This window comes from Palaemon carinicauda, chromosome 43 (assembly GCF_036898095.1).
Source record: "Palaemon carinicauda isolate YSFRI2023 chromosome 43, ASM3689809v2, whole genome shotgun sequence".
Lineage (NCBI taxonomy): Eukaryota > Metazoa > Arthropoda > Malacostraca > Decapoda > Palaemonidae > Palaemon > Palaemon carinicauda.
The window spans coordinates 55,735,015-55,761,287 of NC_090767.1; positions in this window are offsets into that span (position 1 = coordinate 55,735,015).

The following is a 26,273-nucleotide window of genomic DNA, read 5'->3' on the forward strand; positions in this document are numbered from 1 at the left end:
AAAAGGGGCTTAACAATACACGTGTACTGTATATATATGTATATATATATATATATATATATATATATATATATATATATATATATATATATATATATATATGTATATATATATATATGTATATGTATATGTATATATATATATATATATGTATATGTATATATATATATATATGTATATGTATATATATATATATATATATGTATATATATATACATATATATATATATGTATATATATATGTATATATATACATATATATATATGTATATATATATATATGTATATTATATATATATATATGTATATTATTATTATTATTATTATTACTTACTAAGCTACAACCCTAGTTGGAAAAGCAGTATGCTATAAGCCCAGGGGCTCCAACAGGGAAAATAGCTCAGTGCGGAAAGGAAAAAAGGAAAATAAAATATTCTAAGAAGAGTAACAACAATAAATATCTCCTATATAAACTATAAAAACTTTAACAAAACAAGAGGAAGAGAAATTAAATAGAATAGTGTGCCTGATTGTACCCTCAAGCAAGAGAACTCTAACCCAAGACAGTGGAAGACCATGGTACAGAGGCTATGGCACTACCCAAGACTAGAGAACAATGGTTTGATTTTGGAGTGTCCTTCTCCTAGAAGAGCTGCTTACCATAGCTAAAGAGTCTCTCTTCTACCCTTACTAAGAGGAAAGTAGCCACAGAACAATTACAGTGCAGTAGTTAACCCCTTGAGTGAAGAAGAATTGTTTAGTAACCTCAGTGTTGTCAGGTGTATGAGGACAGAGGAGAATCTGTTAAGAATAGGCCAGACTATTCGGCGTATGTGTAGGCAAAGAGAAAGAACCGTAACCAAAGAGAAGGATCCAACGTAGTACTGTCTGGCCAGTCAAAGGACCCCATAACTCTCTGGCGGTAGTATTTCAACGGGCGGCTGGTGCCTTGGCCAACCTACTACCTCATTTGACAAACTTGCACGAGAATTGGCCAACTGGCACGAGAATTGGCCAACTGGCACGAGAATTGGCCAACTGGCATGAGAATTGGCCAACTGGCACGAGAATTGGCCAACTGGCACAAGAATTGACCAACTGGCACGAGAATTGGCCAACTGGCATGAGAATTGGCCAACTTGCATGAGAATTGTCCAACTGGCACGAGAATTTACAAACTTGCACGAGAATTGGCCAACTGGCACGAGAATTGGCCAACTGGCATGAGAATTGGCCAACTGGCACGAGAATTGGCCAACTGGCACAAGAATTGACCAACTGGCACGAGAATTGGCCAACTGGCATGAGAATTGGCCAACTTGCATGAGAATTGGCCAACTTGCACAAGAATTGGCCAACTTACACGAGAATTGACAAACTTACACAACAATTGGCCAATTTGAACGAGAATTGGCCATCTGGCACAAGTATTGGCCAACTGGTACAAGAATTGACCAACCTTGCACGAGAATTGACAAACTTACATGAGAATTGGCCAACTTGCAGAAGAATTGTCCAACTGGTGCGAGAATTGTCCAACTGGCACAAGTATTGGCCAACTGGCACAAGAATTGACAAACTTGCACGAGAATTAGTCAACTTGCACGAGAATTGAGAAACGATGCATTGCACGGCATTGCAGAAGCGGAAATCGTGCAATCGTGCAATGCTGGCTTATAAAGGTTTTGGTCCTTAATCGCTTTTGATTTGGCCAAATCATTCATAAAGTCACTTAAACTCAGTCTCTATAACGTTTACTTAATTTAATTGGAGCAATATTCAATATATCAAAGTCGTATTACAATATCAATAACGTCAAAATCACTAAGAATATTTATTTAATGAACCAGGTATTAAAAAAATGACATTAAACTAATTACTTTAAAAAAAGTACAATAAGTAAGGTGTTATCAATTAGTATAAGTAATTAAGTAATATAAGTAAGCACAAACTATCTTATCTGTCACACCTGGATAGGTAGGTACTATTTAACACCGACTGATACTATCTTTACAGTAATACCTACTACAATAGTTAAATGTATTAAATGTATTTCATACAGTATATCTGACCTCATTAAAATAGATTAAGATGTATCAGTGACCTTAAGACACAAAATAAAAGGTCATATACCTTATAAATTTTGAGATTTCTTGCCATGGTGACCCCTTACCTCTAATGAAGGAGAATATTAATAAAAATCCCATGATATTTTGACTAATATATAAATGAATAACATTTCCTCTCTATATATGATCATTTCGAAGTACAATCTTACCTATTATAATGAAATTTCACTCAAATTTCGAGGATTTTCCACTCAAAGACACCACTGACCTTCACTCCTTCAGGGATCCTATGCTAATGGTCTTAGTTCTCTGAAAATCAGGGTGTTTTCCTTCAGCCAATCAGAGGCCTCCAACGGAAAGCATTTGTATAACCATCTCTCATTGGTTTAAACTTACCTCATGTGGCTAAGATGCTTGAAAGCTGTCTTCCTATTGGCTAGCATATTTTAGTCAATTTTGACACCAGGGGGTACTTTCCAAAGAACCAAATGTAAAATTTCCCTTAAAATCAGAGCTAATTTTCCCCTAAAATTCTTCTTTATAATCTAAATTCAAGTTTATATATACTTCTGTATCTTTTAGTTGTTATAATATATAATTTCTTTCATGTTGTATTTTTTGTAACCTTAAATATTTCCTTAAAGTATCAAAATTATTTTTAAAATTGTCCCCAGAAATCACGTGATTTCCTCGATTTAGGGACAATTTCCCTAAAAGTAGACGCCATGAAAAATATATTAGAATCTTTTTGTCAAGCCTAAATACAAAATATCTTACAAAAATCATATAGAAATATTAATTAAAATGCTATAACCTCCTATTAACAGTTAAAATAACTAAATTTTCAAATCTTAACTTGATTATGAAAAACTATTGTATAAACTTAAAAATTTTGCTTGTCAAATATTTTTTTAAAAAATATCGTAAATGAGACTTAAAACTTAATAAAAATATAAATTTTATGCCAATAATTCTCCCCTTATCCTTAAAATATGATATAATAAAGGTACATTGCAAATATTAGTTGGTAAAACCGAAAATAAAATTTTATTTTTGGGCTCAAGCCATGGCGTCCTGATGGAAGGTTCCTTTTTGGTAGCTTCCTTGGGTAAATAACTACTAAGATATTCCCAGAGAATTTAACCACAGGTTATCACAGAATTCTAACTTCTGGAGCGAGTATGCTAAAGGTTTCCCTTTTAAGACATCGTATATCAACAGGGGACGCATGTATTAACGCGCCACATAGCTATCTACACCCCGAACAGAGTTAATGCTTCGGTGTGTAAGGGCTGAGAATAGTTGGGAGCCATTCCATAGCTAATCTCATCCGTGGCTACTTCTGGTACTCGAGACGTAAACAAACGGGCGCCATTGCTTAAATGACGTCACGACCGTCTTCATCCTTTGTTCAGTAGCTCGCCCTACTTAGACGGATTTTCCCTGTGCCTTACTTATCGCTTTGCATCTACGTTATGTCGCTACCTTCGGCCTCGCCTTCTTCTGGAAAGTTGAGTACAAGGTTCCAGTATTGTTTAGTTAAGCTCTGACCGTAAAGTAAATATTACTTTCCGAGATAATTGTTGTTTTGTGGCAGAGCTGTGCCTCTACCGGACCCGCCATTTTATGGTGTCGTTGTTGTTATGCATGCCTTATTTAGTTAGCCACAACAACGCTTCCGGCCTCATTTACTAATCGATAACATTAGTTTATTTAGTCTTCATAGCTAGGAACTTTTATATCGTGTTTTGACGCTTTTTATCGGTCATCGATTGACCTCATACCAGTCGGCTACTATAGCCCCCAGGCCAGAGCGCCTACATCAGTGTTCATGCATGATTTTATTAGTGATCCTAGGCTAAGTTATGAAGATAGTGGCATTATTTTACAATACTTTCGACTGTGATGCAAGTGTTTTTCGCCTTCAGGGACCATATAGGGGATAGGTTAGTTAGTGTCCCTTCCTAACCTAACCTACTTGTAGGACCCCTATATGCTTCCTTCATCCCCCTGCCCTTGGCATTCCCTCTGTTTAGCCTTGATTCCCTTACTAAGTAAAGGGATCAAGCGCCTATCGGAGTATATTATCGCCTCTCAGTCCTCCCTAAGGGAATGAACCCCCCTTAGGGTTGCGTCCGAGAGTGAGGAACGGCTAGCCTTTCCTCTATGGCTAGGACTAGTCTATGACTGTCCTGCGATAGCGATGTCTTCTATCTTTCCTAGTTCAGGGCTTTTAGCCCTGCTCTAGGTTAGGTTTTGGAAGGTTATTCTGTCCCCTGCTGAAACTGTACCCATGCACCGTTTCAGCCAGGCTGCCTTATCTTAGGTTAGGGAGTGTCCTCCCTTTCCCTAGTGGCCGCTCTGGTACAGAACCCCTTCCTTGGAAGACTCTTCTCTTCTCCCCTCCCCACCTATCTCTTGTATAGCCTAGCCTACACTTAGGTTAGTCTATACCCATCTGTCCCCTGTCCTACAACTCCTCCTTAGGGTGGAGTGATAGGGCTACCTGGAGCTTCTATGTGCAGTCCGCTCTGGTACATATACCCTTCATAGTGTCCTATGGGGTTAGCCACTGGATGTGTTCTGCATGTAGAGGTCTCCCCCTCTTTGGGTGTCCCCTAGCCCTCCCTTGGGCTACCCTAGCTCCCGGTCCTCTGAGACCCCTGCTTCTGGGTGATAGAGCCAGCCTCTATCATGGGTACACCCTCTCAGGGGGGGATGTCTGGGAGTCCATGACTGGACTTCTTACATCCCTCCCCCTGTCTCTCTCACTATCCGGGTGCCGGTCCCTTGCCGCCTCCACTGTCGGCGATACCCGCCTCCCACCTTGGTGACTCTCCCCTTACCCTCATGCCGCCAGCCCCCCACGTGCCGGGGGACTGCCGACCGCATCCGGCTCCTGCCGATGGCTCTCCTCCTTCCTCCTAGCTTCGCCGTCCGCCTGCCGGTCGGCCACCGGAGTGCCGGCATCCACTGCCGGAAACCTGGTTCCGCTATAACCATCCTTGTCCCTGTCACCAATCCGGCATCCTCCGACTGCCGGAGCCGCCGCTCCCCTGCCGGCGTGCCGCCGTTGTGCCGGCGGCCGCCAACCTGGTATTACTCTTGACTTACATATTGTCTGTTCTAATGCCAGAAACTCTGCTGGAGCGGCCTCCGGCGTGCCGGAGGTCTGCCGGAACCCCCTGGAGGCGTCAAGACTACTTGCACCCCCTTCTACTAGCTATCATATGAATACTGATAGCCCTACACAGCAAACAGATGGCCTGTTTACGCTCTTAGATCAGTGCCTTGGTACTGTTCTATTAGTAATCATGCTGTCTCTTTGCACTCTTCAAAATTCCAGCATGCTGCGTGTATCTTAGCGCGGCTGGTTGCCGGAAGCAGTTACCCTAAGGGACCTGTTAGCCCCCTAATTTGGGACTGAGTGGCCTCGGTCCCAAACTTATCCTTGGTATTTTCCATGGAATTCCATTGCCCTATGGACTTCTAAGGAATACTATCCTGTGCCTTCGGCCATCTCGGAGTATCCAAGGATAAAGCTTGCGGTAGCCAGCCGGGCGAGATGCATGGAGTATGTTTTCTTTACTACTTCAATCTCTATGCATCACACCCTTCATTAAGTTAAAAATTAATGATTATTATTAACTTAGATTAAGAGCCATTCTTATGACTCCCCCCATACTCATTTTCTCTTTCTTCCACAGGAGGAGCAGATGAAGTGTGACTTCGACTTCTGCGCTGTGAAACGCCCGCACTTCTACGGGCATACGGCTTGCAGGACTCACGCCCCTTGTGCTAACAAGAAAGGGGATTTGAAATTCTGGGACCCGCTGAACTGTACGGTCTGCCAGGCTCACATAGCTGATGGCTTCCATAACTCTCCCTCAGCGGAGATCAGGGACATTGCTCGAGAGAAGCTACGCAAATGGGTGCGTGGCTTCCAGAAGAATGCCACCGGACCGTACCTGGCCACTGAAGAATTGAGGTCACTGCTGTTCCCAAAGGCCTCCCCTGATTCTGTGGTGCCCAAGGATTTGATCCCCACTGTCCAAATTACGGTGGAACCTGATGTAGTCATGGCCCAGTCCATGCACGATTGCCGCCTAGATTCCGATGATGACGAACACATGTCGGATGTCTCGGAGGGTACAGAGAAGACCCTCATGGCTCAAGGAGCCGAAGATGAAGAAGACCAGGTGGAATACGCCGAGTCGGAGCAAGAGGTCGCTCCTCCTTCCATCTCCGCCCCTACTCCTACACCGACGGAAGTGTCTCTCCCGTCTACCTCCACGACCCCGGAACCCTCATCATCCACTCAGGAAATGCTCCGGTTGATTAAAGCCGTCATGGACGACAAGTTAAAGGAGAATCAGGAGTTCATCAGGTCCATGATAGGATCCAAAGAACCGAAGAAGATCTCGGTTAAGGATCTCCCCGCTTGCTCTCATGCCAACCCATGGAGGTATGCTGAGCATATGGTGATAGCGACCGGCAGAATCTTTGTCAGCGACAAGATCGGCTCGGTCCCCCTGGAAGATGTGGAATTCTTCCCCAATTTTGAGGCCTACCCGGACTGTTACGTCCGACTTCGCTCTGAACCTGCCTCTAAAGAAGAGACCGAACCGAAAGAAGAGATAGTGTTCGATCTCGCGAAGGCCCAGGCTATGCTAGCCAACACGTTCAAGAGTAGGGGTTTTACCTGCTCTAAGCTTCCGGCCCTGAGCAAGAAGCACCCTACCTACGTCGCACCTGAAGATGCTGTACTTCCATTCATGGAAAAGGCCTTCGCTGCGTGCCTTAAAGCTGTGGAAGAGGGGAAAGCCTGCCCTGCACTGGAGGAGTGCAGACCCTTCTCCATAGTTACTCCCCCTGACGCTCGACACTGGAAGGACATCCAGCATACTTTCGTCGTGGGAAAGCTAGATCCTGACGTCGCCGGACGTCAGTTTAATGAAGACCTCCCGAAGCTCAACGATCACCTCCTTCGTCGGGAACAAGATACGAAGGAGAGGCTCGCAGCATCCATGTCCCACCAAGTCCAACTTGAAGTTATGGCCTGTGACACCAGAGTACCAGACCACTACATGGTACTTGCCAAATCCCATATGGCAACCCTGATGAAGGACTTGTACCACTTCATGAAGGCTCGGAGAGCCTGTCGTGAATTCGTGTTTGCAGGTGCCACTGTGAAACACGAACCCCGGAGGCTGATTTCCTCCAACATCTGGGGCAAACACCTCTTTCCTTCTGACCTTGTGAAGGAGATCACTGACAAAGCCGCCACGGAGAATAGGAACCTTCTCCACAAATGGGGCATGTCAAAGAAGAGAAAACCCTCTCAGGACGACGGACCTCAACCTAAGAGGAAATCCCAAAAACAGAAACCCCAGCAACGTCAACCAAGACGTCAGTTTCCGGGACCCGCTACCTCCCAAGTGGCAGCTCAGCCACAACAGACCTTTCAACTGGTCACCCAACCGGTGTTGTCACAGTCACCGGTCTTCACCCCTGCTTTCGAGCAACAGACGACTACCTTTCGTCCCAAAGGTAGAGGCTCAAACAGAGGTGCAGGCAGAGACGCATCTCGCCGTCCCTCCAGAGGCAGAGGAGGAAAGGGAGCTAGCGACCGAGGCAGCAAGCCCTCGGGACACCAGAAGCAATGAAGTGCTTCCGGTGGGAGGAAGACTCCGCCAATTCCAGGATCGTTGGACCTTCGATCCCTGGGCGCACAGCATCGTCAAGAAGGGTCTAGGCTGGAGTTGGACTCAACCACCCCCAACATTCCAGCAGTTCTTCCAACAATCAACCCCCCTTCTGGAAGAATATGTCCTAGATCTCTTGAACAAGAAGGTGATAAGGAAGGTAAAGTCCACCAGGTTCCAAGGACGACTGTTTTGTGTCCCCAAGAAAGACTCCGACAAGTTCATAGCGAACGACAAGTTCAAGATGCCGACTCTTCAACAAATAAGGACCCTTCTGCCTCGAGGTTCCTACACGGTCTCCATAGACCTGGCGGATGCCTACTGGCACGTTCCAATGAACCACCACGCTTCCTCCTACCTAGGATTTCGACTCCAAAGGAAAAGCTACGCCTTCAGGGCCATGCCCTTCGGCCTCAATGTGGCCCCTCGGATCTTCACAAAGCTGGCGGACGCCATAGTACAACAGCTCCGCCTCCGAAACGTCCAGGTGATGGCCTACCTCGACGACTGGCTAGTTTGGGCTCCATCGCCCGAGGATTGTGTAAAATCCTGCAACAAAGTCACCCAGTACCTAGAACACCTGGGATTCAAGATAAACGAGAAGAAATCTCGCCTCTCTCCAGCTCAGAAGTTCCAGTGGTTAGGAATCCAATGGAACCTTCAGTCACACCGCCTTTCCATCCCCCAGAAGAAAAGGAAGGAAATAGCAGGGTCTGTCAAGCGACTACTAAAATCCAAACGGATTTCAAGACGCCAGCAGGAACGAGTTCTAGGCTCTCTACAGTTCGCCTCAGTAACAAACCCAGTGCTTCGTGCACAGCTAAAGGATGCCGCGGGAGTCTGGAGACGTTCTGCATCCATCGCTCGAAGAGACCTCAAGAGACGGCTCCCAAACAGACTTCGACTTCTCCTCAAGCCGTGGTCGGAAGCAAAGGCCCTGAAAAGGTCCATTCCTCTTCAACACCCACCTCCATCACTCAACATCCACACGGACGCTTCGCTGGAGGGTTGGGGAGGTCACTCCCACCAAAAACAGGCTCAAGGCACCTGGTCTCCCCTGTTCAAGACGTTCCACATCAACATCTTGGAGGCCATGGCGGTCCTTCTAACTCTGAAGAAACTATCCCCGCCTCCCTCAATCCACATTCGTCTAACCCTAGACAACTCGGTGGTAGTTCGATGTCTCAATCGCCAAGGCTCAAGATCGCCCCAGATAAATCAGGTGCTTCTCCCAATCTTCCGTCTGGCAGAGAAGAAGAAGTGGCACCTGTCTGCAGTTCACCTACAAGGATTCCGCAACGTGACAGCGGATGCTCTATCTCGGACAAGCCCGATAGAGTCGGAATGGTCTCTAGACGCAAGATCATTCTCCTTCATCTCTCACCAAGTCCCAGAACTTCAGATAGATCTCTTCGCAACGAGCGACAACAATCAACTTCCTCGGTATGTGGCCCCGTACGAGGACCCCAAGGCAGAAGCAGTGGATGCCATGTCACTGGACTGGAACAGATGGTCCAAGATCTACCTGTTCCCTCCCACCAACCTTCTGCTGAAAGTCCTCTCCAAACTGAGAACCTTCAAAGGGACAGCGGCCCTAGTGGCTCCCAAGTGGCCCCGGAGCAACTGGTACCCCCTGGTCCTGGAGCTGCAGCCCAAGCTGATCCCTCTCCCGGGCCCAGTTCTCTCCCAACAAGTACAGAAGTCGACTGTCTTCGCTTCATCATTGAAAATCAAGGACCTTCATCTCATGATTTTCTCTCCCTAGCCGCAAAGAAGAGGTTTGGGATCTCGAAGAAAAGTCTAGACTTCCTCGAGGAATACAAGACCGAATCCACAAGACGGCAATACGAATCATCCTGGAGAAAATGGGTCTCTTTCGTCAAGACAAAAAATCCTAAAGAAATCACAATTGATTTCTGCATGTCCTTCTTCATTCACCTTCATGGACAAGGATTAGCAGCCAATACGATTTCAACCTGCAAATCGGCCTTGACCAGACCAATTCTGTATGCCTTCCAAATTGATCTGTCCAGCGACATCTTCAATAAACTACCGAAAGCATGTGCTCGTCTACGCCCAGCACCCCCACCGAAACCGATCTCCTGGTCACTAGACAAGGTGCTCCATTTCGCTTCCAACTTGGATAATGATTCATGCCCTCTCAAGGATCTGACTCAGAAAGTTATATTTCTCTTTGCTCTTGCTTCGGGAGCCCGAGTCAGCGAAATAGTGGCATTATCAAGAGAAGAGGGTCACATCCTGTTTACTGATACAGGAGACATTACCCTCTCCCCTGATCCGACGTTTCTCGCCAAAAATGAATTACCCACCAAAAGATGGGGCCCCTGGAGAATATGCCCCCTGAAGGAAGATGTCTCTTTATGCCCAGTAGAGAGCCTCAAGGTCTATCTTCGTAGAACTTCGAACTTTGGTGGAGGCCAACTCTTCAAAGGAGAAACATCGGGCAGCGACCTGTCACTGAAACAATTAAGAGCGAAAATCACCTACTTCATTCGCAGAGCGGATCCTGACAGTACACCCGCCGGTCATGATCCTAGGAAAGTTGCATCATCTCTGAATTTCTTTCAGAGTATGGACTTTGAAAGCCTTAAAAGCTTCACAGGCTGGAAGTCCTCGCGCGTTTTCTTTAAACATTATGCGAAACAAGTGCACGAAGTCAAACATTTTGTGGTAGCCGCAGGTAGTGTTATGAAACCTGCACCTAACTCTGCATAGAACAGTGAGTTACTTGGGACTCTAACTCTTCGGGTGCCTATGTTGACCCTCGAGTGATACATAGTGATGTCGAAAACACTTAGTGCTTTTATAACTGTTCTTATCCCAGGTGAAATGTCATAGTTGTCACACAAGTGCCGCATGCCCTGAGCATGATGTGTTTTAATCAAAGACTGACGTTCCTCGAGAACGAGTGCCTACTAATAAATTTGAAATTCCTTTTCAGATTCAAGAGCAAGTCTTTATTACTATGTACATTATAATTACTGTAAATGAACTTTACTTATTGCTGCAATTCATTTAATTTCTGCATTTGTGAAATAAAATTTCTATTTTATTACCTGTGCGTCTCAATCAGCTCCTACTTACTATGAAATACATGCCTGTCATAGTTTTATTATCCCCTTTTCCTTATGGTTCATGGAGAAATTAAGATACTAACTCTTAATTTATATTCACTCTGATTATGTAATGTTCCAATACGAATACTTACTCTTCATACCCCGGAGATGAAACCAACCTTCTCAGCGCACAGTGTCCAACCACCACTGGTCTACTTTTCAGAATGTTCCTATACGAATGCCAAACATTCAGCTTCATCTCCAAGTTCTTCAAGTTCTTCTATCAGGGTGAATAGCCCTTCAATACCACTTTGACGTCGGCATGGCCCGTGGGAACTTCACTGCCAAGGGGGGCTGGAAGATTCTTCCCTACGGTTCTTTACTAAGATTACTATGCTATTTTGTTAAAGCCTTTGGCACTTACTAATAGGGGAAAATCTACCACGATACATTGATTCTCTGGTATTCTTCCATCAGGACGCCATGGCTTGAGCCCAAAAAACGGATTTTGAGCGAAGCGAAAAATCTATTTTTGGGTGAGATAGCCATGGCGTCCTGATGGACCCTCCCTGCTACTTCGTCCAGTTTTTAGGTCCCACCCTGCTCTGCTGTATCATGGTGATCGGCAAGCAACTGGCTTCAGGATGAAGACGGTCGTGACGTCATTTAAGCAATGGCGCCCGTTTGTTTACGTCTCGAGTACCAGAAGTAGCCACGGATGAGATTAGCTATGGAACGGCTCCCAGCTATTCTCAGCCCTTACACACCGAAGCATTAACTCTGTTCGGGGTGTAGATAGCTATGTGGCGCGTTAATACATGCGTCCCCTGTTGATATACGATGTCTTAAAAGGGAAACCTTTAGGATACTCGCTCCAGAAGTTAGAATTCTGTGATAACCTGTGGTTAAATTCTCTGGGAATATCTTAGTAGTTATTTACCCAAGGAAGCTACCAAAAAGGAACCTTCCATCAGGACGCCATGGCTATCTCACCCAAAAATAGATTTTTCGCTTCGCTCAAAATCCATTTTTCTACCAAATGATAAAAAATGAAAATTATGAGAAAAAAATTAAATTTTCAATAATATTGGTAGATTTTATCAAAGTTTAATTTCGATCAAGAAAATTAGCTAATAAAAGTATATTTTCCAAAATTTTAATGATTTAATTATTTTGTTAGAGTTTTAATTTGGCGTAAAATTCTCAAGTGAAAATAACCATTTTGACAAAAGCTATAGAGTTAAAATAACTATTAATGCATAGTTCGAAATAATAATTATATAAAACTATTAAAATCACATTGAAAATAAATAACGTAGGTAGAAAACTTAAGACTAAAAGGCTTAGCTAATATATATCTATACTTATAACTTCAAATTTTGATATATAAAATTTTAATACAGATAGACTACAAACTTTTGGAACAGTAACTATGTATGGAGAAAATGGTTATATTCACTAATTATTTGTTATATAAATTTCAAGGGTTTAATTTTTAATTAAATTTGTCTGGGTCACCATTACTAGGTTGGTTTGCTTTGAGCGATCAGAGAAAAGTCTCCCACCATCACCAATCCGCAGTTGCTTAGCATGAAAAAAACTGGAGATGTTTGAAGTTTTTGTCCTACAGTGGAATAGAAACCTCTCTCTCTCTCTCTCTCTCAGCAGTGTAGTTTATTTCCTTTCCTCATTGGGCTATTCTTCCCTGTTGGAGACCTAATAGGACTTCTAGCATAATGCTTTATCAACTAGGGCTGTAGCTATGCTAATAATAATAATTTCCTCCCAAGCCTTCCTCACCACATGGCCACACCATCTCAGTCGTGGCACTATCACCTCCGTAATCTCTAGGGACCCATTCTGTTATTCTTAATGTCCATCTATTGTCTGTCATTTTCATCTTATGTCCTACATATGTGGCATTTTACTTAGCATAACCTAATTTTATTTTCAATACGCTCGCCATACCATGCTCATCTTTATTTTAATTTCGGTTTCGTGTCCTTGAGAAACACGTCTCCCCTAAGATGAGGAGCTCTTAGAAGGATTAAACTAACAATTTTTGGGCTCGGGCCATGTCGTCCTGATGGAAGGTTCCTTTAAGTAGCTTCCTAGGGTATATTTGACTACAGTGATATTCCCAGAGAATTTACCTTTAGGTCTACAGAATTCTAACTCCTGGCGTGAATATCCTTAAAATTTCTCTCAAGGATATCGCATATCAGGGGACGTATATCTTGATACGACACACAGCCATCTTCACCTCGAATAGCGTTTTCGCTTCGAGGGGGAAAGTGGTAAAAATAGAAGGGGAGCCGTTATCAAGGTACCCTTCCTCCGTTACTACCTTGAGTATCTAGATGGCGCCATGTTTATTCCTTTAAGCGTAGCGCTACTAGCTCGGTGATTTTCCTGTTCGCTCTCGTGTTTTCGTTTATCTCATTGGATTTATCATGCAATCTCCAGCCTCTTCTGCCTCTGGAAAATTGAGTATTTGATCATTACATTGTGTAAATTTTAGCTCTTGTCTCACAGTGAAATTAGGTTAAATTAAGTGGAAGAGCTGTTGCCTGAACCGGAGGCGTCATGGGCACTGTCGTTCATAACGCATGAGTTATTTAGTAAGCCAGAACGACTTTCCCGGTATAAATAGCACGAATAATAATAGCTATTCAGTCTTCATTGCTAGGAGTTAATTATATTATGCCGATTGTATTCGTAAAAGTTTCGGCGATTTAGGTAACCCAACCTTGCTTACGCTAGGCTTCCTAGCCTAGGTGTTTTAGTTTACTTTCATGAATGATATAATAGACATTCCTAGTGTTATTAAATTTAAATGAAGCTATTTAGGCAATTTATACATGTAAGATACATTGATTGCATATAAATTTTCCTCTTCTGAGATAGAATACGAGAGTGTTTCAGTGATTAAGGTAGTCGATTCTCGCCTGCCACTAGGCTACTAGCCTAGTGACTTTAGTATACTTTCATACATGTTCCCCGGTTACCCTCGTGTATCGTTTTATCAATTCAGGCAGAGATAGATATCTCCTAGAATTATTATATAAACCGATACTCGTCGCCAGTGGAGATTTAAGGGTAATCCCTCCTTCCCTTTGAGTGTAGCCTTAGGCTACAACCCTAGTTGGTCGTGCCTCGAGTTGTCATTTAGGCAGGACTAGGCTAGGGTTTTCTGTCCCTTCCCTTAGCCGCAGATAGCAGGTTTTGGGTTTCGGTCAGAACCTCAGAGTATAAAGTCTTGTGCCAGCGGCTGGCCAGCAGGGTGAATAGTCATCCTCCTGTTGGACTACGGCGCCGGCATAGGAGACTAGACCTCCCTAGACCGCACCTGAAGGGGTTATATGATATTGCCACCTTCTCCCTGAGGTCTAGTAGACTAGTCCTGTGCTCGCAGACCCTAGGCTGAAGAATAGACATTCTTCTTCCGCCTAGCATGGCGCCGATACCGAAACAGTTTCTTAAAGGCGTGGATGGACTGGCAACCCTATCGGCTCCTTCCACACCTCATACAGGACCGTTTCCCCCGACCCCCTCTGTCCTTTAGTGATGGCCTAGCCATTGCAACCCTTTGGCCGTTGTCCTACAATCTCACCGCTTGCCGGCAGGGGCTTCTGCTTGTAATTGCTTAGGCGCTCAGCTTTCCCTTATGGACGCAAGGCTCCGAGAAAGCTGTGCCGGCTGCCGGCAGGAGATCCCTTTACTGTAGAGTGTTCTTCAGTCCTCTCTTGGACTGCCATTCACAGACCTGTGGCCGGCAGAGACCGGAAACGGTTTGTGGGTGGGTGGAAGCCTGAATGATTTATTCTCCCCTTCCATTTGAACCCTCATTCTGGAGGAAGGTAGTAAGACTGAGCTCTTACATCACCCTTCACTACTTGCTTTCTCTCTCTCTATCGGTTAGTGCCGCCGGGTACTAACCTAGCCGGCAGCTGCCAGCCATGACCCTAGCTGGCAAGCCGCCAGCAGCTGGCGAGTTGACGGCACAACTGACTTGCCGGCGACCCGCCGGCAAAGTGCCGGCTGAACTGTGCCCCAAGTGCTAGATTTGCCGGCAACATGCCGGATAGACCTACAGCGTATGATTATACAGTGGCCAGTATATTTGCAGTATAAATCATACTGAAAACAGAAAGCTATAGTATAAAGTATACAGTAGTTAATTTTCCAACATAGCCTGTGTGTCCATGCACAGTCTATTGTTGAGACCATACTATATAAGGTAAGGAGGATTTCTCTCCATATACTGATAGAGGATCAGTTACAAATGACCCTCATTATTAAACCTTTGGGAAGTCAGTGTTAAATTACACTTATCTATCCTAACAGGGTAGAACTCTTTCATCGGGCTTCCTGAATATAATAACCCTAGAATTTAATTTTGAGGGAGGTCACAGCAATTGGCTGGACAGGAAGCACATGTGTGTCTCATTCCTAATTCTTTTCTAGCTTGTCTATTTATATAGTTTATCAGGTGAGATGAACTACCATATACTCATTTAGTTTTCCTCTCTTTACAGGAGGACCCCCTTAAGTGTGCGCGAGTCTTCTGCAACGTTAGGAGCAGGGACGGCCACGAGGAGTGCAGGCCGCACTCCCTCTGTTCCATCACCAAGGGAACTCTCAAGTATTGGGACCCCCAGGTATGTAATGTATGCAAAGCCTTGGTTACTGAGGCCTTTGATGACCCCAAGACAACGGAGTCAGGGGATGCAGCAAAGAGTTAGCTACACAGATGGGTTCGTGGCTTCCAGAAGGATGCCACGGGGCCTTACCTTCCGAATGAACGGATGCGGGCCTATCTGTTCCGTAAGGCAACTGCGGATGCCGTCATCCCACAGCCTCAACCTGAGATCCCTTGCGTCCAGATTTCTGTGGTTACGGATGTTTCGGACGCGATGAAGGATATCCATCTAGATGAGAGGATGTCAGAGGTGTCGGAAGACACTGAGATGGACCTTCTTGCAGAGGGTCAAGAAAAGGAGTCTACCTTGGCTCCTGAGACTGAAGAGGATGACGTCGAATTGGAGTCCGTTTCGTCGGTTCCGGCCCCAGAACCAGTGCCCTCTACGTCTTATGCTCCTCCATCTGACGAAATGGGAAAAGCCCTGGCTAGTCTCATGATGATGATGGAGAGTCTTCATACGCAAAACGAAAAAAGGGAAGCTGCATTGAGGAAGGAGATACACCATCTCGCAGCATCCCGTGGGTCTCACAAGAGACTCAATGTGAAGGATCTTCCTTCATGTTCTGAAGTAAACCCTTGGAGGCATGCAGAGTACATGCCAATTACAAACGGGATCTTTATTTTAGAGAAGCGGGGAGCCTTCCTCATTGAGGATGTCGACTTTTGGCCCAACTTTGAGTCTTACCCAGACTGCTTCGTCCATCTGAAGGCGAAACCTGTGTCCAAGGAGGAGACAGAGCCGAAAGAGGTCATAGTTCTTGACCATGGGAAAGCTCAAGCTTTGATGGCTAGCAGTCTGCAAGACAGGGGCTTCACTAATTTAATGTGCCAGCCCTGAGTAAGAAACACCCTTCTTTTCTTACTCTAGCTAAACTAGCCTTTCCCTTTGCAGAAAAAGGGTTCAAGGCAGTAATGAAGGCAGTAGAAGCAGGGAAACCTTGACCTACACTTGAGGAATGTAGACCCTTACCCCTAGCTCTGGCTACAGACCATAAGGACTGGAAGGAAATACACCTTACCTTCTCAGTCGGGAAGTTGGAAGCGGATATTGCTGGACGCCAGTTCAGTGAGAACCTCCCTAAGTTGTCCGATTTTATAGAGAACAAGAGACAAAAGAAAGGCTTGCCGCATCTCTTTCCCTCCAGACCACCTTGGAGGCAATGACAAGCAACCATAGAACCCCAGATATGTTTATGGTCGTGGCAACACCAATCAAGGACCTGTATGGCTTCGTTAGGGCCACAAGGGCTTGTAAGGAGTTCATGTTTGCTTCGGCTAAGGTGAAGCACGAACCCAGGAAGTTGATATCTTCCAATATATGGGGAAAGGACCTCTTCCCGAGCGAAGTTGTCAAGGAAATAGTCGACAAGGCTGCCACGGAGAACAGGAATCTTCTCCAAAAGTGGGGCATGTCGTCTAAAAGGAAGTCTTCCCCGGATGAGGGTACCCAACCAAAAAGGAAGACAAAGAGGCCAAGGCTGCCCTCTTGCCCTGCCAGACAACAACAACAACAACTACTTCCCATGACTGCGGGGCCCCAGATGGTGGCACAACCCCAACCCACCTACCAGATGGTGGCACAACCCCAACCCACCTACCAGATGGTGGCACAACCCCAACCCACCTACCAGATGGTGGCACAACCCCAACCCACCTACCAGATGGTGGCACAACCCCAACCCACCTACCAGATGGTAGCACAACCCCAACCCACCTACCAGATGGTGGCACAACCCCAACCCACCTACCAGATGGTACCCCAGCAGGTGGTGACCTAGTCACCAGCCTTTATTCCCGCCTATGAAAGGCAGACCACTACCTTTCGCCCTAAAGGTAGAGGGTCATATAGAGGTTCCACTAGACGCCCCTCAAGAGGAAGAGGAGGTAGGGGAGGGCGCGGTCAAGGAGGCAAGTCCTCCAGTCAACGGAAGCAATGAGATGCTTGCGGTAGGAGGAAGACTCCATTCATTTCGGGATCGCTGGACCTTTGATCCCTGGGCCCACAGCCTGATCAAGAACGGACTAGGGTGGAGCTGGAAGATAGCTCCACCATCATTTCCTCAATTCTTCCAACACTCCACCCTCGTTCGGGAAGAATATACCCGAGAACTCTTGAGCAAAAGAGTAATAAGGAGGGCAAAGTCCATCAAATTCCAAGGAAGGCTGTTTTGTGTTCCCAAGGACTCAGACAAACTCAGAGTCATTCTGGACTTGTCGCCACTCAACAAGTTCAGGATGCTGACCCTTCAACACATAAGGACCCTGCTGCCAAAAAGGGCGTACAGTCTTCATAGACATGGCAGATGCCTATTGACACATTCCAATCAATCGCCAACTTTCCTCCTAACTAGGATTCGGGCTACAGAAGAAGAAGTACATCTTCAGAGCCATGCCCTTTGGGCTAAACATAGCCCCAAGGATCTTTACAAAGCTTGCAGATGCAGTCATTCAACTACTACGCCTAGAAGGTGTCCAGGTGGTAGCCTACCTGGACGATTGGTTGGTGTGGGCAGCATCCGAGACGGAATGCATGCAAGCATCCAAGAAAGTGATCCAGTTCCTGGAACATTTGGGATTCAAGATCAATGTCAAAAAGTCTCGACTATCTCCAGCTCAGGAGTATCAATGGCTTAGAATACATTGGAACTTACAGTCACACTGCCTCTCCATTCCATCAAAGTAGAGGAGAGAGATAGCGGGATCTGTCAAGAGACTTCTGAAATCCGATTGGATATCAAGACGCCAACAGGAGAGAGTGCTGGGCTCCCTTCAGTTTACATCAGTGACAGAGCCAGTGCTAAGAGCACAGTTAAAGGATGCATCAGAAGTCTGGAGAAGATATGCATCAAATGCTCGAAGAGATCTAAAAGACCAATACCGACTCAACTACGATCACTTCTCAAGCCATGGTCGAAGACCAAGAACCTGAAGAAGTCGGTAACTCTGCAACCACCTCCACCCTCAGTCATCATCCACACGGACGCATCAAAGGAAGGGTGGGGAGGTCACTCTCACCAACGGAAAGTCCAAGGGACTTGGTCCTCTCTATTCAAGACCTTCCACATCAACATTATGGAAGCCATGGCAGTCTTTCTCACCCTGAAGAAATTGTCCCCTCGCCATTCAGTCCACATAAGACTGATTCTGGACAGCGAGGTGATAGTGAGAGGTTTGAATCTTCAAGGTTCAAGATCACCCCAAATTAACCAAGTGATGTTGGCCATCTTCCGCTTGGCGGTAAAGAAGAGATGGCACTTATCAGCAGTTCACCTTCAAGGGTTCTGCATTGTGACGGCAGACGCTCTATCCAGGCTCACGCTGATAGAGTCAGAATGGTCCCTAGACGCAGGATCATTCTCCTTCATCTTACGTCAAGACCCAGAATTGCAAATCGACCTCTTAGCAACGAGCGACACCAAGAAGCTACCTCGTTATGTGGCCCCATACGAGGACCCTCTAGCGGAAGCAGTGGACGCCATGTCCCTCGACTGGAACAGATGGAACTGCGTTTACCTGTTCCCTCCAACCAACCTTCTGTTGAAGTTCCTCAACAAGCCGAGATCCTTTCAGGGAACGGCAGCTCTAGTGGCTCCCAAGTGGCCGAAGAGCAATTGGTTCCCTCTAGTATTGGAATTGAGGCGATGCTGGTCCCTCTGCCGGACCCAGCAATGTCTCAACAGGTCCAGAAGTCGACTGTCTTCGCTTTATCACAGAGAACCCAAAACCTTCATCTCATGATTTTCTCTCCTTAGCAGTTAAGAAAAGGTTTGGGATCTTGAGACAGTATAGACTTCTTAGAATATAAGTCTAAATCTACCAGAAGGCAATATGAGTCGTTTTGGAAGAAGTGGGTTACTTTTGTCAAGGCAAGAAGACCAAAAAAGAGATCAACAGATTTCTGTTTATCCTTCTTTATTCACCTTCATGGGGACAAGGTTTAGCAGCCAACACGATAACGTGTAAATCAGCCTTGACTAGACCTCTGCTTTAGGCTTTTCAAGTAGACTTATCCAATGGAATCTTTAATAAGATCCCTAAGGCCTGCAGCACCTCCAAGGCCTATCTCATGGTCCTTGGATAAGGTCCTACACTTTGCCTCAACAGTGAACGATGAGGATTGATGAAAGACCTGAACCGAAAATGTTATGTTCTTGTTTGCTCTAGCCTTGGGGGGCCAGAGTTAGTGAAATAGTGGCCCTTTCCAGAGATGAGGGCCATATTCAGTTCACAGAAGCGGGAGAACTAAATCTCTTTCCTGACCCAACGTTTCTCGCCAAGAACGAGCTACCTACCAAAAGGTGGGGTCCCTGGAGAATCTGCCCTCTGAGGGAAGATGCCTTGCTGTGTCCAGTAGTGTGTCTAAAGGTCTATCTTCGTAGAATTTCAGACTTCAGGGGAGGAGAGCCCTTTAAAGGAGAAAACTCGAGCTCAAACTCATCCCTAAAATAGCTAAGGGCGAAGATCACCTATTTCATTCGCAGAGTGGATCCTGACAGTACACCAGAAGGTCATGATCCCAGAAAAATGTTATTTTTATTAATAAAATAAATTTTTGAATATACTTACCCGATAATCATGTAGCTGTCAACTCCGTTGTCCGACAGAATTCTATGGAGGGATACGCCAGCTATCACAATACTAGAAGGGGGTGTACTTACCAGCGCCACCTGTGGCCAGGTACTCAATCATTTGTTGTTGACACCTCCTCAATTATTCCTCGGTCCACTGGTTCTCTCTGGGGAGGAAAGGGAGGGTCGATTAAATCATGATTATCGGGTAAGTATATTCAAAAATTTATTTTATTAATAAAAATAACATTTTTCAATATTAAACTTACCCGATAATCATGTAGCTGATTCACACCCAGGGAGGTGGGTGAAAACCAGTGTACAAGATTAAAGGATAGCTAAGTATCCCATATTTCATATAACAGTTATCTCAAATAACAATGAAATAATAAGTACCTGGTAAGGAAGTCGAATAGAACCGTTACTCTGCCTCTTTATTTAAAGTTCGTCTTCCTTACTGAGCGCAGCGTTCCTCTTGGAGGCTGAATCAACCCAAAGGTGCCAAAGTACACGGGGTTGCAACCCCTACTAAAGGACCTCTACCAAACCTTTAACCCAGGCGCTTCTCAAGAATGAATAGACCACCCGCCAAATCCAAGGATGCGGAAGGCTTCTTAGCCTACCGTAACAACCATAAAAAACAACAATAAAAGTATTCAAGAGAAAGGTTAAAAAAGGTTATGGGATTAAGGGAATGTAGTGGTTGAGCCCTCACCTACTACTGCACTCGCTGCTACGAATGGTCCCAGGGTGTAGCAGTTCTCGTAAAGAGACTGGACATCTTTCAGATAAAATGATGCAAACACTGACTTGCTCCTCCAATAGGTTGCATCCATTATGCTCTGCAGAGAACGGTTTTTATTAAAGGCCAACGAAGTAGCTACAGCTCTTACTTCGTGGGTCCTTACCTTCAGCAATGCAAGGTCTTCCTCCTTTAAGTGAGAATGTGCTTCTCTGATCAGAAGCCTTATATAGTACGAAAGCCCATTCTTGGACATGGGTCTCGAGGGTTTCCTGATGGCACACCATAAGGCTTCTGACTGTCCTCGAATAGGTTTAGACCTCTTCAGATAATATTTGAGAGCTCTGACAGGGCAAAGAACTCTCTCTAGTTCGTTACCTACCATGTTGGAGAGGCTAGGTATTTCGAACGATCTAGGCCAAGGACGTGAAGGAAGCTCGTTCTTTGCTAGGAATCCAAGCTGAAAAGAACATGTTGCAGATTCGGTTGTGAAACCAATGTTCTTGCTGAAGGCATGAACCTCACTGACTCTCTTAGCTGTTGCAAGGCAAACGAGAAAAGCAGTCTTGAGGGTAAGATCCTTGAAGGAAGCTGACTGGAGAGGTTCGAACCTAGATGTCATAAGGAACCTTAAGACTACGTCTAGATTCCAGCCTGGAGTGGAAAGACGACGTTCTTTAGACGTCTCAAAAGACTTGAGAATGTCTTGAAGGTCCTTGTTGGAAGACAGGTCCAAACCCCTGTGGCGGAGAACTGAGGCCAACATGCTCCTATATCCTTTAATCGTAGGTGTTGAAAGGGATCTCTCATTCCTAAGATGTAGAAGGAAGTCAGCTATTTGGATCACAGAGGTATTGGTAGAGGATATTGAATTGGCTCTACACCAGCTTCGGAAGACCTCCCACTTAGACTGGTAGACTCTACGAGTGGAAACTCTTCTAGCTCTGGCAATCGCACTGGCTGCCTCCTTCGAAAAGCCTCTAGCTCTAGCGAATCTTTCGACAGTCTGAAGGCAGTCAGCCGAAGAGCGTGGAGGTTTGGATGCAACCTGTCTACGTGTGGTTGACGTAGAAGGTCCACTCTTAGAGGTAGAGTCCTGGGGAAGTCGACTAGCCATTGAAGTACCTCTGTGTACCATTCTCTTGCAGGCCAAAGGGGAGCAACCAGCGTCAGCCGTGTCCCTTCGTGCGAGACGAATTTCTGCAGAACTTTGTTTATTATCTTGAACGGAGGGAATGCGTACAGGTCGAGATGGGACCAGTTCAGAAGAAAAGCATCCACATGAACCGCTGCAGGGTCTGGAACAGGGGAACAATAAAGCGGAAGTCTCTTGGTTATGGAGGTGGCAAACAGATCTATGGTAGGCTGACCCCACAAGGTCCAAAGTCTGTTGCACACACTCTTGTGGAGGGTCCATTCCGTGGGAATGACCTGATTCCTTCTGCTGAGGCGATCCGCTGAAACATTCATATCGCCCTGGATGAACCTCGTGACCAGAGTGAGGTTTAGACCTCTTGACCAAATGTGGAGGTCCCTTGCGATCTCGTAAAGGCTCCTCGAATGGGTCCCTCCTTGCTTGGAGATGTAAGCCAAGGCTGTGGTGTTGTCTGAATTCACCTCCACCACTTTGCCTAGCAGGAGGGACTTGAAGTTCAACAGGGCTAGATGAACTGCTAACAGTTCCTTGCAGTTGATGTGGAGTAATCCTTGTTCCTTGTTCCATACTCCTGAGCATTCCCGTCCGTCCAAGGTCGCACCCCAGCCCGAGTCCGATGCATCTGAGAAGAGATGAAGATTGGGGGTCTGGATGGCCAATGATAGACCCTCCTTGAGAAGGAGATTGTGCTTCCACCACAGGAGAGTGGTCTTCATCTCTTGGTTGATAGGGATAGAGACTGCTTCTAGAGTCGAGCCCTTGTCCCAATGAGCAGCAAGGTGGAATTGAAGAGGGCGGAGGTGGAGTCTTCCTAGCTCGACAAACAGGGCCAGTGATGAGAGGGTCCCTGTGAGACTCATCCACTGTCTCACTGAGCAATTGCTCCTCTTCAGCATGCTCATGATGCACTCTAGGGCTTGGTTTATCCTGGGGGCCGATGGAAAAGCCCGAAAATCCTGACTCTGAATCTCCATTCCCAGGTACACAATGGATTGGGAGGGAATGAGTTGAGATTTCTCTATATTGACTAATAGACCTAGGTCTCTGATTAAGTCTAAAGTCCAATTGAGGTTCTCCAGACAACGACGACTCGTGGAGGCTCTCAACAGCCAGTCGTCTAGGTAGAGGGAGGCTCTGATGTTCGATAAGTGTAGGAATTTCGCTACATTCCTCATCAGAAGAGTAAAGACCATAGGAGCTGTGCTTAGGCCAAAACACAGGGCTTGGAACTGATAGACAACCTTTCCGAAAACGAATCTCAGGAAAGGTTGGGAGTCTGGATGAATGGGAACGTGAAAGTATGCATCTTTCAAGTCCAACGAGACCATCCAGTCCTCCTGTCTGACCGCTGCTAAGACCGACTTGGTCGTCTCCATCGTGAACGTCTGCTTGGTGACATACTCGTTGAGAGAGCTGACGTCCAGCACCGGTCTCCAACCTCCTGTCTTCTTGGCCACAAGAAAGAGACGGTTGTAGAAGCCCGGGGATTGATGGTCCCGGACTATAACCACTGCCTTCTTCTGCACAAGTAGCGACACCTCCTGTTGCAATGCTAGCCTCTTGTCCTCTTCTTTGTAGTTGGGAGAGAGGTTGATGGGCGATGTGGTCAGAGGTGGTTTGAGGCGGAATGGAATCCTGTAACCGTACCTCAGCCAACTGACAGACTGTGCGTCTGCACCTCTCTTCTCCCAGGCTCGTCAGAAGATCTTGAGTCTGGCTCCTACTGTTGTCTGGAGAATCTGAGAGTCAGTTCTTTCCCTTAGATGTCCTGGATCCTTTCCTAGACTTGCTCCTGTGAGAGTCTGGACGGGAGCTTCCTCGGCTGGGGGCTCTACCACGAAAGGGCGGTATGAACCTCGTAGCCGGGGTATCAGCCACTGGGGAGCGATAAGTCTTGGGGACTGAGGTGGCAACCTTAGACTTACGAGCCGATGAGGCTACAAGATCGTGCGTGTCCTTTTGTATCAGGGCAGCAGACAAGTCCTTAACTAGCTCCTCGGGAAAGAGGAACTTTGAGAGTGGAGCAAAAAGGAGCTGTGACTGTTGGCAAGGTGTAATGCTGGCGGAAAGGAAGGTACACAGTTGTTCCCTTTTCTTCAACACCCCTGATACAAATAACGACGCTAGCTCACCCGATCCATCTCTGATGGCCTTATCCATGCAGGACATTATTAGCATGGCAGAATCTTTGTCCGCAGGAGAGGTTTTCTTGCTGAGGGCTCCCAGGCACCAGTCGAGAAAGTTGAACATTTCAAATGCTCTGAACAACCCTTTCAGTAAATGATCCAGGTCTGAGAAGGTCCAACAAACCTTCGAGCGTCTCATAGCAGTTCTCCGAGGCGAGTCCACCAGACTTGAGAAGTCAGCCTGGGCAGAGGCAGGTACTCCTAAGCCTGGTGCTTCCCCTGTGGCATACCAAACGCAACCTTTCGAAGCGAGCTTCGTTGGAGGGAACATGAAGGAAGTCTTGCCAAGGTGTTGTTTAGACTGCAGCCACTCCCCTAAGATCCTTAAAGCCCTCTTGGAGGATCTAGCTAGGACAAGCTTAGTATAGTTGGACTTAGCTTGTTGTACGCCCAGCGAAAACTCAGATGGTGGAGAGCGGGGAATAGCAGAGACGAAGTGGTCTGGGTAAATCTCCCTGAGTAGAGCCAAGACCTTACGAAAATCAATCGACAATGGAGAAAGCTTAGATTCGTCCACGTCCGATGAGGGATCAAGGTGTGCCTCCTCATCATCCGACACCTCATCAGCAGAGGGTAGCGAAGCGATCGGACCAGAATGCTGAACCGCAGAGTCAGAACGGGTAGGAACAATAACAGTGGTTTCCTCTTCCAGTAACTGTTGAGGGAAAACCTGAGGCTCAGACTGCAAAGGCTGAACAACAGACGAAGCAGAAGGCAGGCGCATGGGTGAAGGAGGTTGACTCCTAGCAAGAGAGGATGAACCCAAGGATTGCACAAGCTGAGCGGAGGACGGAGGCGGAGTAGTCCGTTCCTGTTCCTGTGAGATGAGCGGAGCATGATGAGGTTGAGGCTGCGCAGAACAAGGTAAAGTTCTCGCAAGCTGAGGCTCCTGAGGCGCAAGTCCAGGGTGTAGAGGAGCTTGCCTTGAGGAGGGTTGAGCTCGCTGCAGCGATGGCTGAGCAGACAGACTCACGGAGGGGAGAGGTTGTTGTACCCCAACCGAGAGTTGCACCACTGGTGGAGCAGCAAGGGGAGGCGGAGGAAGAGTGGAATAACTCTCCTGATCCCAAAGCAAGGGTTGCCTTAAAGAAGGCTGAGGCTGAACACCACTGGGAACAGCGAACTCCGAAAGAGGCTCAACATCGTACGCCTGGCAGATGGTGCTGCGACCAGGCGGAGCAAGTGCAGGCGGGGCGAGCACAGGCGGAGCGAGAACAGGCGGAGGGAGTGTAGGCGGAGGAGGAGGTGCAACACTCTCAGCCCGACACTCACGCATCAAGTCCGAAAGCTGAGCTTGCATGGACTGAAGCAGGGTCCACTTGGGATCGGCAGAAACGATAACAGACTGAGGTAAAGTCACAGTCGGGCTCTGTTTTGGCAGAACCTTACTCCTCTTGGGCGGAGTACAGTCGACAGATGACTGAGGCGAGTCAGAGCTGAGCCAATGACTGCAACCTGGCTGAGCACTCGCGGACTGGACTCTACGTTTAAGCGGTCTCGAGACCTGAGACCAACGTTTCTTCCCTGCTAGTTGATCAGCGGACGAGAATAAGACGGGCTCAATCGTCTGCAGGTGGGAGTGACGGTCTAAGGAAGACACGCCCGCAACCACCGAGGATAGTTCTGTGCGCCTAACAAGGCCTGTCGAACCCTTAAGCCCTTCGACATTGCTTCTCCCCTGGGCATGGGAGCTTGCAAGAGGTCCCGGACTGGGAGGACGACTGGCTCGCACAGAAAAATCCTCACGCACCACACTGGCACTACTAGCACTTGGCACTGCACCGACACTAGCACTCGTCACAGCACTGGCACTAATTCCACCCACTGCACTCTTGACCTTCAGTTCTTTAACTTCGGCCATCAGAGACTTATGGTCACTTACCACTGATTCTACTTTATCGCCTAAAGCCTGAATAGCACGCAAAACAACTGACATATCAGGCGGAGGGCACACAGTAGGTTCGGGGGTAGCCACTACAGGGGTAGGAAAAGGTAGGGGATCATGAGGTGAGGAAAACATAGAAGAGTGAGAAGAACTTCTCCTAACTCTACCTCTCTCTAACTT